The sequence below is a fragment of the Triticum urartu genome, chromosome 3A (assembly GCF_056163025.1).
Source record: "Triticum urartu cultivar PI428250 chromosome 3A, HENAU_Tu73, whole genome shotgun sequence".
Taxonomy (NCBI): Eukaryota; Viridiplantae; Streptophyta; class Magnoliopsida; order Poales; family Poaceae; genus Triticum; species Triticum urartu.
Window position 1 is genome coordinate 98,099,203 of NC_141875.1, and position 13,548 is coordinate 98,112,750.

Here is a 13,548-nt window from a genome sequence, read left to right on the forward strand (position 1 = left end):
GGCTTCTTCTCTCTTTTTGGATCTCAATACAATGTTCTCCCCCTCTCTTGTGGAGATCTATTCGATGTAATCTTCTTTTTGCGGTGTGTTTGTTGAGACCGATGAATTGTGGGTTTATGATCAAGTCTATCTATGAATAATATTTGAATCTTCTCTGAATTCTTTTATGTATGATTGGTTATCTTTGCAAGTCTATTCGAATTATCAGTTTGGTTTGGCGTACTAGATTGATCTTTCTTGCAATGGGAGAAGTGCTTAGCTTTGGGTTCAATCTTGCGGTGTCCTTTCCCAGTGATAGTAGGAGCACCAAGGCACGTATTGTATTGTTGCCATCGAGGATAACAAGATGGGGTTTTCTTCATATTGCATGAGTCTATCCCTCTACATCATGTCATCTTGCTTAAGGCGTTACTCTGTTTGTAACTTAATACTCTAGATGCATGCTGGATAGTGGTCGATGAGTGGAGTAATAGTAGTAGATGCAGGCAGGAGTCGGTCTACTTGTCTCGGACGTGATGCCTATATACATGATCATACCTAGATATTATCATAACTATGCTCAATTCTGTCAATTGCTCAACAGTAATTTGTTCACCCATCGTAGAATACTTATGCTCTTGAGAGAAGCCACTAGTGAAACCTATGGCCCCCGGGTCTATCTTTATCATATTAATCTTCTACTACTTAGTTATTTCCTTTGCTATTTACTTTGCCTTTATTTTACTTTGCATCTTTATCATAAAAATACCAAAAATATTATCTTATCATATCTATCAGATCTCACTCTCGTAAGTGGCCTTATAGGGATTGACAACCCCTATTTGCGTGGTTGCGAGGATTTATTTGTTTTGTGCAGGTACGAGGGACTCGCGCGTAGCCTCGTACTGGATTGATACCTTGGTTCTCAAAAATTGAGGGAAATACTTACGCTACTTTGCTGCATCATCCCTTCCTCTTCGGGGAAAACCAACGCAGTGCTCAAGAGGTAGCAAGAAGGATTTCTGGCGCCGTTGCCGGGGAGGTCTACACAAAAGTCAACATACCAAGTACCCATCAGATACCCTTATCTCCCGCATTACATTATTTGCCATTTGCCTCTCTTTTTCCTCTCCCCCACTTCACCCTTTCTGTTTTATTTGCCCTCTCTCTCTCTATCCTCCCCCCTCTCTATTTGCCTCTTTTTGTCCGCTTGCTTTTTGTTTGCTTGTGTGTTAGTTTGTTTGCTTGTCGTTATGGCTAGTCCTTTACCTTATGCCTCTATGTCTGAAATTGGGGAAACTATTATCGATAATAATTCTGATGCTCCTACTAAAGAACCCACTATCTCACATATAAAAAGATTCCGTGTTGGTAGTGGTAATATTATTGGAAAAGGAGTTATTCAAGATTTCTTTACTTGTGCCGGTGCTTTACCCTCTATGGGTAGTTCTATCCTTCATAGAACTAGTAGTCTTGCGGACACTATTGCCATGCTTGTAGTTGAACTTGAAAGACAATTCATGCACATGCATCCTTCCATACAAAGGATTTTTCTGGAATTTTCTAATATTGAGCATTCTTCTGTTAAGCGTGCCGCTACTATCTTTTTGGCTCATGAGTTTAGATTCATAATAAAAGAGCCCAAAGAAATCTTTGCACATTATAGGGTGGACGCTTGCCGTCCTCCCATAGAGGCTATCATCTTTGATCAAGAAGAAATAATGCATTTTCAATCTCTAGACTATGTTGCTTTCAATGAAAATCTTAGAAAAAAGGTTCCTACCAATGTTCTAGTTGATAGAATTTCTGAACTTAATGATGATTTGGCTATTCGAAATAACGAACTAGGATATTCTCTTGAATATAGGCTCACAAAGTTCTGTCAAAAGAATGCTTATAATGATGAATTGGTTGTACAATATGAAGGACCAAAGGAGGAACCTATACCTCCCAAGGTTGATCTTGGGGACTTTTGTCCCATTAAATTTAGCCATTTTTATTACTTTTGCTTGCCTCAAAGAAAACTTACTGCTGAACGTAGAGAATATGAAATGAGTTTTAATAATCTATCTAAATATTATGGCAATACCTAGATCTATTCTTGCTTGTTATGCCTAGCTAGGGGCATTAAACGATAGCGCTTGTTGGGAGGCAACCCATTTTTTTTTATTCCTTGCTTTTTGCTCCTGCTTAGTAATAAATAATTTATCTAGCCTCTGTTTTGGTTGTGTTTTTTGTGTTTAATTAGTGTTTGTGCCAAGTAGAACCGTTGGGAAGACTTGGGGAAAGTCTTGTTGAACTTGCTGTAAAAAATAGAAACTTTAGCGCTCACGAGAACTGCTGTCATTTTTATTTGGAAACTGATATTTAGTTCATTATTGTTGAAGATGATTAATAGATAAATTACTCACGTCCAGAAATTTATTTTAGAATTTCTGGGGTTCCAGATCTTGCGCTAGCTACAGATTACTACAGACTGTTCTGTTTTTGACAGATTCTGTTTTTCGTGTGTTGTTTGCTTATTTTGATGAATCTATGGCTAGTAAAATAGTTTATAAACCATAGAGAAGTTGGAATACAGTAGGTATAACACCAATATGAATAAAGAATGAGTTCATTACAGTATCTCGAAGTCGTCTTTTGTTTTCTTTCGCTAACGGAGCTCACGAGATTTTCTACTTTAAGTTTTGTGTTGTGAAGTTTTCAAGTTTTGGGTAAAGATTTGATGGATTATGGAACAAGGAGTGGCAAGAGCCTAAGCTTGGGGATGCCCATGGCACCCCCAAGATAATCTAAGGACACCTAAAAGCCAAAGCTTGGGGATGCCCCGGAAGGCATCCCCTCTTTCGTCTACTTCTATCGGTAACTTTACTTGGAGCTATATTTTTATTCATCACATGATATGTGTTTTGCTTGGAGCGTCTTGTATTATTTGAGTCTTTGCTTGTTATTTTACCACAATAATCCTTGCTTTACACACCTTTTGAGAGAGCCATACATGATTTTGAATTTGTTAGAATACTCTATGTGCTTCGCTTATATCTTTTGAGTTACATAATTTTGCTCTAGTACTTCACTTATATCTTTTAGAGCACGGTGGTGGATTTGTTTTATAGAAACTATTGATCTCTCATGCTTCACTTAGATTATTTTGAGAGTCTTAATAGCATGGTAATTTGCTTAAAATCCTAATATGCTAGGTATTCAAAGTTAGTAAAATTTTCTTAAGAGTGTTCTGAATACTAAGAGAAGTTTGATGCTTGATGATTGTTTTGAGATATGGTGGTAATAATATCAAAGTCGTGCTAGTTGAGTAGTTGTGAAATTGAGAAATACTTGTGTTGAAGTTTGCATGTCCTGTAGCATGCACGTATGGTAAACGTTATGCAACAAATTTGAAACATGAGGTGTTATTTGATTGTCTTCCTTATGAGTGGCGGTCGGGGATGAGCGATGGTATTTTCCTACCAATCTATCCCCCTAGGAGCATGCGCGTAGTACCGAGGTTTTTGATGACTTGTAGATTTTTGCAATAAGTATGTGAGTTCTTTATGACTAATGTTGACTCCATGGATTATACGCACTCTCACCCTTCCATCCTTGCTAGCCTCTTCGGTACCGTGCATTGCCCTTTCTCACATTGAGAGTTGGCGCAAACTTCGCCGGTGCATCCAAACCCCGCGATATGATACGCTCTTTCACACATAAATCTCCTTATATCTTCCTCAAAACAGCCACCATACCTACCTATTATAGCATTTCCATAGCCATTCCGAGATATATTGCCATGCAACTTTCCATCATTCCGTTCATCATGACACATTCATTATTGTCATATTGCTTAGCATGATCATGTAGTTTACATAGTATTTGTGGCAAAGCCACCATTCATAATTCTTTCATACATGTCACTCTTGATTCATTGCATATCCCGGTACACCGCCGGAGGCATTCATATAGAGTCATCTTTTGTTCCAGTATCGAGTTGTAATCATTGAGTTGTAAATAAATAGAAGTGTGATGATCATCATTTTCTAGAGCATTGTCCCAAGTGAGAAATAAATAAATAAAAAAGAGAGAAAGGCCATCAAAAAAGAGAAGGCCCAAAAAAGATATAAAAAATGAGAGAAAAAGATAGAAGGGACAATGTTACTATCCTTTGCCACACTTGTGCTTCAAAGTAGCACCTTAGTCTTCATGTTAGAGAGTCTCTTGTTTTGTCACTTTCATATACTAGTGGGAATTTTTCATTATAGAACTTGGCTTGTATATTCCAACAATGGGCCTCCTCAAGTGCCCTAGGTCTTCGTGAGCAAGCAAGTTGGATGCACACCCACTAGTTTCTTTTGTTGAGCTTTCATACATTTATAGCTCTAGTGCATCCGTTGCATGGCAATCCCTACTCCTTGCATTAACATCAATCGGTGGGCATCTCCATAGCCCATTGATTAGCCTCGTTGATGTGAGACTTTCTCCTTTTTTGTCTTCTCCACATAACCCCCCTCATTATATTCTATTCCACCCATAGTGCTATGTCCATGGCTCGCGCTCATATATTGTGTGAAAGTTTATAGGTTTGAGATTACTAAAGTATGAAACAATTGGTTGGCTTGTCATCGGGGTTGTGCATCATGAGAGCATTTTTGTGTGACGAAAATGAAACATGACTAAACTATATGATTTTGTAGGGATGAACTTTCTTTGGCCATGTTATTTTAAGAAGACATAATTGCTTAGTTAGTATGCTTGAAGTATTATTATTTTTATGTCAATATGAACTTTTGTATTGAATCTTTCGGATCTGAATATTCATACCACAATTAAGAAGAATTACATTAAAATTATGCCAAGTAGCACTCCGCATCAAAAATTCTGTTTTTATCATTTACCTACTCGAGGACGAGCAGGAATTAAGCTTGGGGATGCTTGATACGTCTCCAACGTATCTATAATTTTTGATTGGTCCATGCTATATTATCTACTGTTTTGGACATTATTGGGCTTTATTATCCACTTTTATATTATTTTTGGGACTAACCTATTAACTGGAGGCCCAGCCCAGAATTGCTGTTTTTTGCCTGTTTTAGGGTTTCAAAGAAAAGGAATATCAAACGGAGTCCAAATGGAATGAAACCTTCGGGAACGTGATTTTCTCAACGAACAAGACCCGGGAGACTTGGACCCTACGTCAAGAAAGGAAACAGGAGGCCACAAGGTAGGGGGCGCGCCTACCCCCCCCCCTCCCAGGCACGCCCTCCACCCTCGTGGGCCCCCTGTTGCTCCACCGACGTACTCCTTCCTCCTATATATACCTACGTACCCCCAAACGATCAGAAACGGAGCCAAAACCCTAATTCCACCGCCTCAACTTTCTGTATCCACGAGATCCCATCTTGGGGCCTGTTCCGGAGCTTCGCCGGAAGGGGCATCGATCACGGAGGGCTTCTACATCAACACCATAGCCCCTCCGATGAAGTGTGAGTAGTTTACCTCAGACCTACGTGTCCATAGTTAGTAGCTAGATGGCTTCTTCTCTCTTTTGGATCTCAATACAATGTTCTCCCCCTCTCTTGTGGAGATCTATTCGATGTAATCTTCTTTTTGCGGTGTGTTTGTTGAGACCGATGAATTGTGGGTTTATGATCAAGTTTATCTATGAATAATATTTGAATCTTCTCTGAATTCTTTTATGTATGATTGGTTATCTTTGCAAGTCTCTTCGAATTATCAGTTTGGTTTGGCCTACTAGATTGATCTTTCTTGCAATGGGAGAAGTGCTTAGCTTTGGGTTAATCTTGCGGTGTCCTTTCCCAATGACAGTAGGGGCAGCAAGGAACGTATTGTATTGTTGCCATCGAGGATAACAAGATGGGGTTTTCTTCATATTGCATGAGTCTATCCCTGTACATCATGTCATCTTGCTTAAGGATTTACTCTGTTTTTAACTTAATACTCTAGATGCATGCTGGATAGCGGTCGATGAATGGAGTAATAGTAGTAGGTGCAGGCAAGAGTCGGTCTACTTGTCTCGGAAGTGATGCCTATATACATGATCATACCTAGATATTCTCATAACTATGCTCAATTCTGTCAATTGCTCAATAGTAATTTGTTCACCCACCGTAGAATACTTATGCTCTTGAGAGAAGCCACTAGTTAAACCTATGGCCCCCGGGTCTATTTATCATATTAATCTCCTACTACTTGGTTATTTCCTTTTCTATTTACTTTGCCTTTATTTTACTTTGCATCTTTATCATAAAAATACCAAAACTATTATCTTATCATATCTATCAGATCTCACTCTCGTAAGTGGCCTTATAGGGATTGACAACCCCTATTTGCGTTGGTTGCGAGGATTTATTTGTTTTGTGCAGGTACGAGGGACTCGCGCATAGCCTCCTACTGGATTGATACCTTGGTTCTCAAAAACTGAGGGAAATACTTATGCTACTTTGTTGCATCATCCCTTCCTCTTCGGGAAAAACCAACGCAATGCTCAAGAGGTAGCAGAGCGCCGTGTCTCCGCCCCTGCCATGGGCACCGTGCCTATCTTCGTCGCCACAAACAGGTGCAAGAGCCCCCATGGCTGTCGCCGCCGTGCTGCCTACTCCGTTGGAGCTCCCCGCCGCCGGATCGGGTCGCCTCCACCTCGGCGCTCTCCGTCAGCCTCCTCCCCGTGCTAAGAAGCTCCTGCCCGAGCCATCCTAATCAGCCGTGCCGCCGCCGTTTTGCAGGAGCTCCGCCTCCCTGCTTCGCCTTCGCCTACATGCCTCCTGCTCGCCTCGCCCCTCCTCTGCCAAGGCCGACCCCAAGCTCCTGCTGCAGCCGCTGCTTCCTAGCTCCTCCCCTGCTTCTCCGACTTCGTCCTCGGCCGGACAGCGCCCACCGGCCTTCTACCCCGACGTATGACCTGGCCATCTTCTGCTGCTACCTCGAGCAGTCCCGCCACAGCCATCACCTCCCCGACGCCCTTGCTGCCGCTGCTAGACAACCTCGGTGCCATCAGGGAGTACCTTGGCCTCCACCGAGACCCTTGGATTCATCAAGATCGCCAAGTACCACGACATACGGCTCCCGAAACGACCACCGCACCGAACGCCAAGTACAGGATGACCCGCAAAGCCCCTAGACGCAGGTACCAACCGTTGCATTCTGTTTCATCTTTGTCAAGGCCGAGAGGATGCCAAGTACCACGACGTCGATGCCTCTCAAGTTCGACTACATGGAAACGCCAAGTACCCCTATGCGCGGAGACGCCAAGACCATTTCGGGATTCGACAAGTACCGCTACCGGTGACTCGAATGTCTTCGAACCGTGTACAACTACCATTGCCAACACCCCTGAGATCGACTTCATGGACCGACAAGTACCATGACGACCGGTGTTCGCCAAGTACCCCTTCGGACTACCAAGTTCGACTACAATCGTCGTGAACCACTTCTAGGATGTGCACCACTACGATCGTCCCGAGAACGTCTACTTCCCCTACACCGCATTGCACCTAATCCGCTTCAGAAAAACGCATGCTTCGAAGGTATACCACCGAGACGGTCACCCGTGGACCGTATGCATGTGATGTGTGCATGAGATGGTTGAACGTATCTGTTGCTCGCCGCACACGATGTATCTCTTGCATGTTCCTCCTCGTTTGCCATGTCGTCAACCCATGGGAACCTGGTTACCGGGATCACTCCCCGTCACTCTTGCATGTTCCGCACACTTGTTCTTTTCCACCGACATCTCAATCGAGTTACCAGAACCGGAACGTTGCCGTGGCACCGTTTTCGTTATCGTCGCCGTGGCACCCTTTCTTTCCACCATGATGACAAATGCTTCATAATGCTCATGTAACATTTTCACAAAAATTTCATAAATCTTGCACATGTCATCCACATCATGATAATAACATTCAAAATGTTTAAAATTGTTGTTTCCTTTAAATTGCTAAATGACATATGGGGATTTTTCCGGATTTATTGTTTGTTATATCCTGCCCCATTTAAATTGCTTAGATAGATAGTTTCTTTATGTTTCACCTCTTGCCATGTTTAACAACATTTAATATTGTTGGGTACATAAATGAGAGAGAACTAAATAATTGATGTGGTGTTTCGTCAATACGCAACTCGTTGCATATTGATCTCCACTTAATTTGTAGCATTGTTTGTGCACTTTGCCATGCCATGTTTCTTTAAATCGGACATGCATCATACTTGGTTGTGAATCATGCCATGTTTATATGATGGTTGTTTACTATGTTGCTTGCTTATTTCTGGTGTTGCTTCTTCTTGTTAGCTCCGGTAACGTCGCGTGTGTGAGGATTCGTTTGACTACATTGGGTCGTCTATTTCTTGGACTCGTTCTTATTCCTTGCGGGATTTCAGGCAAGATGACCATACCCTCGATATCACTTCTATCTTTGGTTGCTAGTTGTTCGTTCTATTGCTATGTCGCGCTACCTACCACTTGTTTATCAAGCCTCCCATATTGCCATGTCAAGCCTCTAACCCACCTTCCTAGCAAACCGTTGTTTGGCTATGTTACCGCTTTTGCTCAGCCCCTCTTATAGCGTTGCTAGTTGCAGGTGAAGTTGGAGTTTGTTCCATGTTGGAACATGTTTATGTTGGGATATCACAATATCTCTTATTTTAATTAATGCATCTATATACTTGGTAAAGGGTGGAAGGCTCGGCCTTATGCCTGGTGTTTTGTTCCACTCTTGCCGCCCTAGTTTCCGTCATACCGATGTTATGTTCCTTGATTTTGCATTCCTTACGCGATTGGGGATTTATGAGACCCCCTTGACAGTTCGCTTTGAATAAAACTCCTCTAGTAAGGACCAACCTTGGTTTTACATTTGCCTAACAACCTAAGCCTTTTCCCTTGGGTTTCCGGAGCCCGAGGGTCATCTTTATTTACCCCCCCCCCCGGGCCAGTGCTCCTCCGAGTGTTGGTCCAACCTGGACGATGTTCGGCGCCCTTGGGCAACTAGGGTCTATGCCAACCCGACGTCTTGCCCATTCGGTGTGCCCTAAGAACGAGATACGTGCGACTCCTATCAGGATTTTTCGGCACATCATGCGGCTTTGTTGGTCTTGTTTTACCATTGTTGAAATGTCTTGTAACCGGGATTCCGAGACTGATCGGGTCTTTCCGGGAGAAGGAATATCTTGCATTGACCGTGAGAGCTTGTGATGGGCTAAGTTGGGACACCCCTACAGGGTTTAAACTTTCTAAAGTCATGCCCGCGGTTATGTGGCAGATGGGAATTTGTTAATGTTTGGTTTTAGAGAACTTGACACTTGACTTAATTAAAATGCATCAACCGCGTGTGTAGCCGTGATGGTCTCTTTTCGGCGGAGTCCGGGAAGTGAACACGGTTCTTGTGTTATCATTGTGTGTAAGTAGTTTCAGGATCACTTCTTGATCACTTCTAACTTCATGACAGTTGCGTTGCTTCTCTTCTCTCTCTTATTTGCATATGTTAGCCACCATATTTGCTTAGTGATTGCTGCAGCTCCACCTCATTACCTTATCCTACCCATAAGCTTAAATAGTCTTGATCTCGCGGGTGTGAGATTGCTGAGTCCTCGTGGCTCACGAATACTTCCAAACAGTTGCAGGTGCCGATGATACCAGTGCAGGTGACGCAACCAAGCTCAAGTGGGAGCTCGACGAAGATCTTGGTCGTTGTTATGTGTCTTTTCCGGATGATCAGTAGTGGAGCCCAGTTGGGACGATCGGGGATCTAGCATTTGGGGTTGTCTTCTTTTATTTTGATTTCGTAGTCGGACCTTGATTGTACTCTGGATGATGTATATTTAACTTGTTATTTATGTGAAGTGGCGATTGTAAGCCAACTCTTTATCCCTTTGTTATTCAGTACATGGGATTGTGTGAAGATTACCCCTCTTGCGACTAAACCACCATGCAGTTATGCCTCTAAGTCGTGCTTCGACACATGGGAGGTATAGCCACATCGTGGGTGTTACAAGTTGGTAATCAGAGCCATCCCCGACTTAGGAGCCCCCTGATTGATCGAATCACTGACGTTGTTGAGTCCAGAACAAAAATGTTTTGAGTCTTAGGATTATATATATCGGAGAGTAGGATTCTTTTTACTCCTCAGTCCTTTCGTCGCTCTGGTGAGGCATCCTGATGTAGATGTTTTGTCTTTCCTCTCCTCAAATTTCACTAAAAAAATTAGGATCACGTGGGTATCTTGGGATCGTTCCGATATTCTTGTGACGAGAACATTGTTCTTGGTGCCTCCTGACATTTAGGGGTTGTGGCAGTGTCCCGGGGAGTTGAGCTCTGAGGTGTTGTCGTCACAATTTTATCGTTGCAGTTCTGGAATATCTGAGTTTCGCCGACATCGAAAATCTCTTGTATGCAGTTGTTGGTGAGATAACCTCGACGCCACCCAGTACTGGGGCGGGAGTTCAGGAGTATTGCCATAACTCGTATGACGGATGCTTTTTGAAGGTTGAGGTACACGAATTCCGAAGGTTTCTTGGTTATGTGCTGACGGATGAATACAACTGGATGTAGGGATTGTTAGTTTGGGTGAGATATTATGCTTCCCCTGTATCCCCAACCCCAAGGGGCGCCTAAAATCGTCGCCTTGGGGTGAGCCCGCATAAAAAATCGGTTTGGGAGCGAGTTGGTCCCCAGCCGACGGCCCCAGGGCCGCCCCAGGCGCGTTCAAAAAAGAAAAATATATAGCAAATTTCGGCAAAGTTCGGCATATATTTGACATGTTCGCGGATTTTTATTACATATCAAATATATATCTAATCTAAAAAAGAAACTGGCTGTGTCGTCGCCGCCATCGTCGCCGCCGTCGTCGTCGGCGGCCTTCTCCTCCTTGACGCGGGTGTCCCTACTGGACCCCTGCCCGGCGTGGCCATGGCGGACTGGTGGCGGCGGCGCGTCCTCGTCGTCGCTGTCGTCGATGACGACGACTCCTCCTTCGTCGCGGCCCCGGTGGCGCTGCGCGAAGCGCCGCAGGGCAGCGCACTGGCGCTCCCTCGCCATCTTTAGGGAGTCCTGGCGCGCCCATTCCAAGGCCGCGTCATCGTCGAGCTCCACGTCGCCGTGCTCCGTCTTCACGGTGGGGAGACCCGGCTTCGTCTTCACCGGCGCGAGCCCCGGCTCCGTCTTTGGCTTGACGAAGCGCGGAGGAGCCGACGAGGAGGCGCGCCGGCCGCCCTTGTTGATGACGATGCCGGTGCTGCGAGTGCGTCGGCCGAGCGGTGTCTCCGCCGCGGGCTCGGCCTTGACGCCGAGCAGCGCCGGAGAGCCGGAGGAGTGGAAAGAAGAGCGCGAGGAGGAAGAAGAGGAGGAGCCTAACCTCCTAGGCATCCATTGCTCGTCGCGTCGGCGCTGGGCCGGGGCGCCGCCCTCGCCGGGGGGTATGCCAACGGCGCGTTGTTGCTGCCCTCGAGGTGCGTCAGCACGCCCTCGAGCGTGCGGCCGGGGACGCCCCACCACAGGTGGCGTCCCTCTTTGTTCTTCATGCCGCCCATGCTCGGCGCCCCGTTGGTGGACGCCAGCCTCTGCTGCTGACGGCGCTCGAAGTACGCCGCCCACGCCGCTTGGTTGTCGACGGCATACTGGGGGAGGGCGAGCTGGTCGTCGGTGAGGGAGGCGCGCACGATCTCTACCTCGGCGGTGAAGTAGGAGGGGCGCGCCACGGCATCGGGCAACGGGGGAATGGGCACTCCACCGTTGCTGAGCCTCCACCCCGTCAGCCCGGCGCGCATGTCCGGCGGCGCTGGGATGTTGGCCTCGAACAGGAGCCAAGACTCCTGTTCGCGGAGCGAGCGGCGGCCGAAGCCGTTGGCTGCCGCCTCGTCTCCGGGAAAACGTTCGGTCATCGGGAGAGGGAGAGGGAGGGCTCGGGGGCGGCGCACGGGAGAGGGAGAGGGATGGCTCGGCGGCGGCGCACAGGAGAGGTAGAACTCGGCGGCTAGGGCTGGTGTGGCCAGAGGCGAGGGAGGCCACCGGCTTATATAGCTGCGCCGCGCCTGTGTGTACGCGTGCGAGGGAGGGGAGGCGTCGGCGCGCCGCCCCGTGACACGCCGCCCGTGAGGAATCATTGGCAAGGCTGACCGGCGGCAGCCTTGCCATTGATTCCTCGCGGGAAACCGAGGCGTCGGGGGAAGACGAGCGCGGTGTCGCTGACGCGACTGGCCCGCGGCTCTTTCGCGCTAAAACCGCTCGCCCCGGCGCTCTCGGACGCCCTCCAAGCGTGCCGGGTTCGGCCTGGGTCCGTCAACACTGAATTCAGCCCAGGCCGACGAAATCGGGTTTCTGAGAACGCGACTGAGCCGTTTTTTCGACGCCGACATGAAAAAATCGTCTGCGGAGGTCTTTCTGGAGAGCGGCGGGAGATGCTCTTACCACCTTGTCTCCTCCGCCGCCAGGTCCATCCCGTCGATTTCCATCCTCTTGAAGCTAGCTTCTCGCCGTCTTATGCGAGAAGAAAAAGTTCATCCTGATTTTCTAGGGCAAGAAATTGATAGCTTCTGGCCGTCTCATACGAGAAGAAAAAAATCCGTAAGCATGACCAAATATCTATCAGAAAAGCTAATTTCCAAACGACAGAATTTTAACATGCATTGCGAATACTCATTTTGTAAAGAAATATAAAAATATTTAAATCATTAAAGTAGTGATCTAATGTCCACTAAAAAGTGATTTATATATTTCTTTACGAACGGAGTATATTTATACTTGTATAAAAAATGTCTTGCTTGACTTTTTGACTAATGCGGGTTAGAGCTGGCCAAACGGGCCGGCCTGGCCTGCTGTAAACATGTCTGGCACGACACGGCCCGCCAGGGCATGATTAATAGCCGGGTTTTCTGTAAAAAAACATACCAGTTGGCACCTGTCTGATGGGCCTGCCAGTCAGATACAACGTCAATACACGTTTATACGCGATTTAGCCCGATTGGAATACACGTTTATACGCGATTTAGCCCGATTTGCAACGGCTTGCCCGAGCTTGGTACTGACATGCAAATTTTTTGAAAACTGATACCAATTCGTCAACATCGCCCCAAATATGATACTATCATGTAATTTACTCCATATAGAGAGAAATCAAAGTGCCCAACATGCCTTATTCAAACTCAGAGAACCATTGGGGATAGAAATGCTTTGGATTGTACACCTTGTGTCTATTTGGTATACATATAGGGGGGAAATATCACCTTTCTTCACGCAGTTGCTCTAGTGCTCCCCGTGACTCGCCACCGCCTGTAGCTCTCGCCGCCGCCTGTAGGTCAGGTGCGCTCAAGCGCCGTTCGACTGCCAGTGTGCCGATCGCCGCCGCCATGGATGCCTCGTCGCCTCGACCAGATTAGATGCGCGCCGGCACAGAGCACGCTGATCTATCTTAGCCGACGCCCTGAATCGTCGACCTCCGCCGGCGCCGCTTGAATCACAGTCCGCCACTCGCTGCTCGCCGCCGCCCTAGAGCCCCCGCCTCGGCCTTGGTTTTCTTTTAGGGAGTGGATAAGTCTCAGTCGACTCAAATTTAAGCAAGTCTTAGTCAG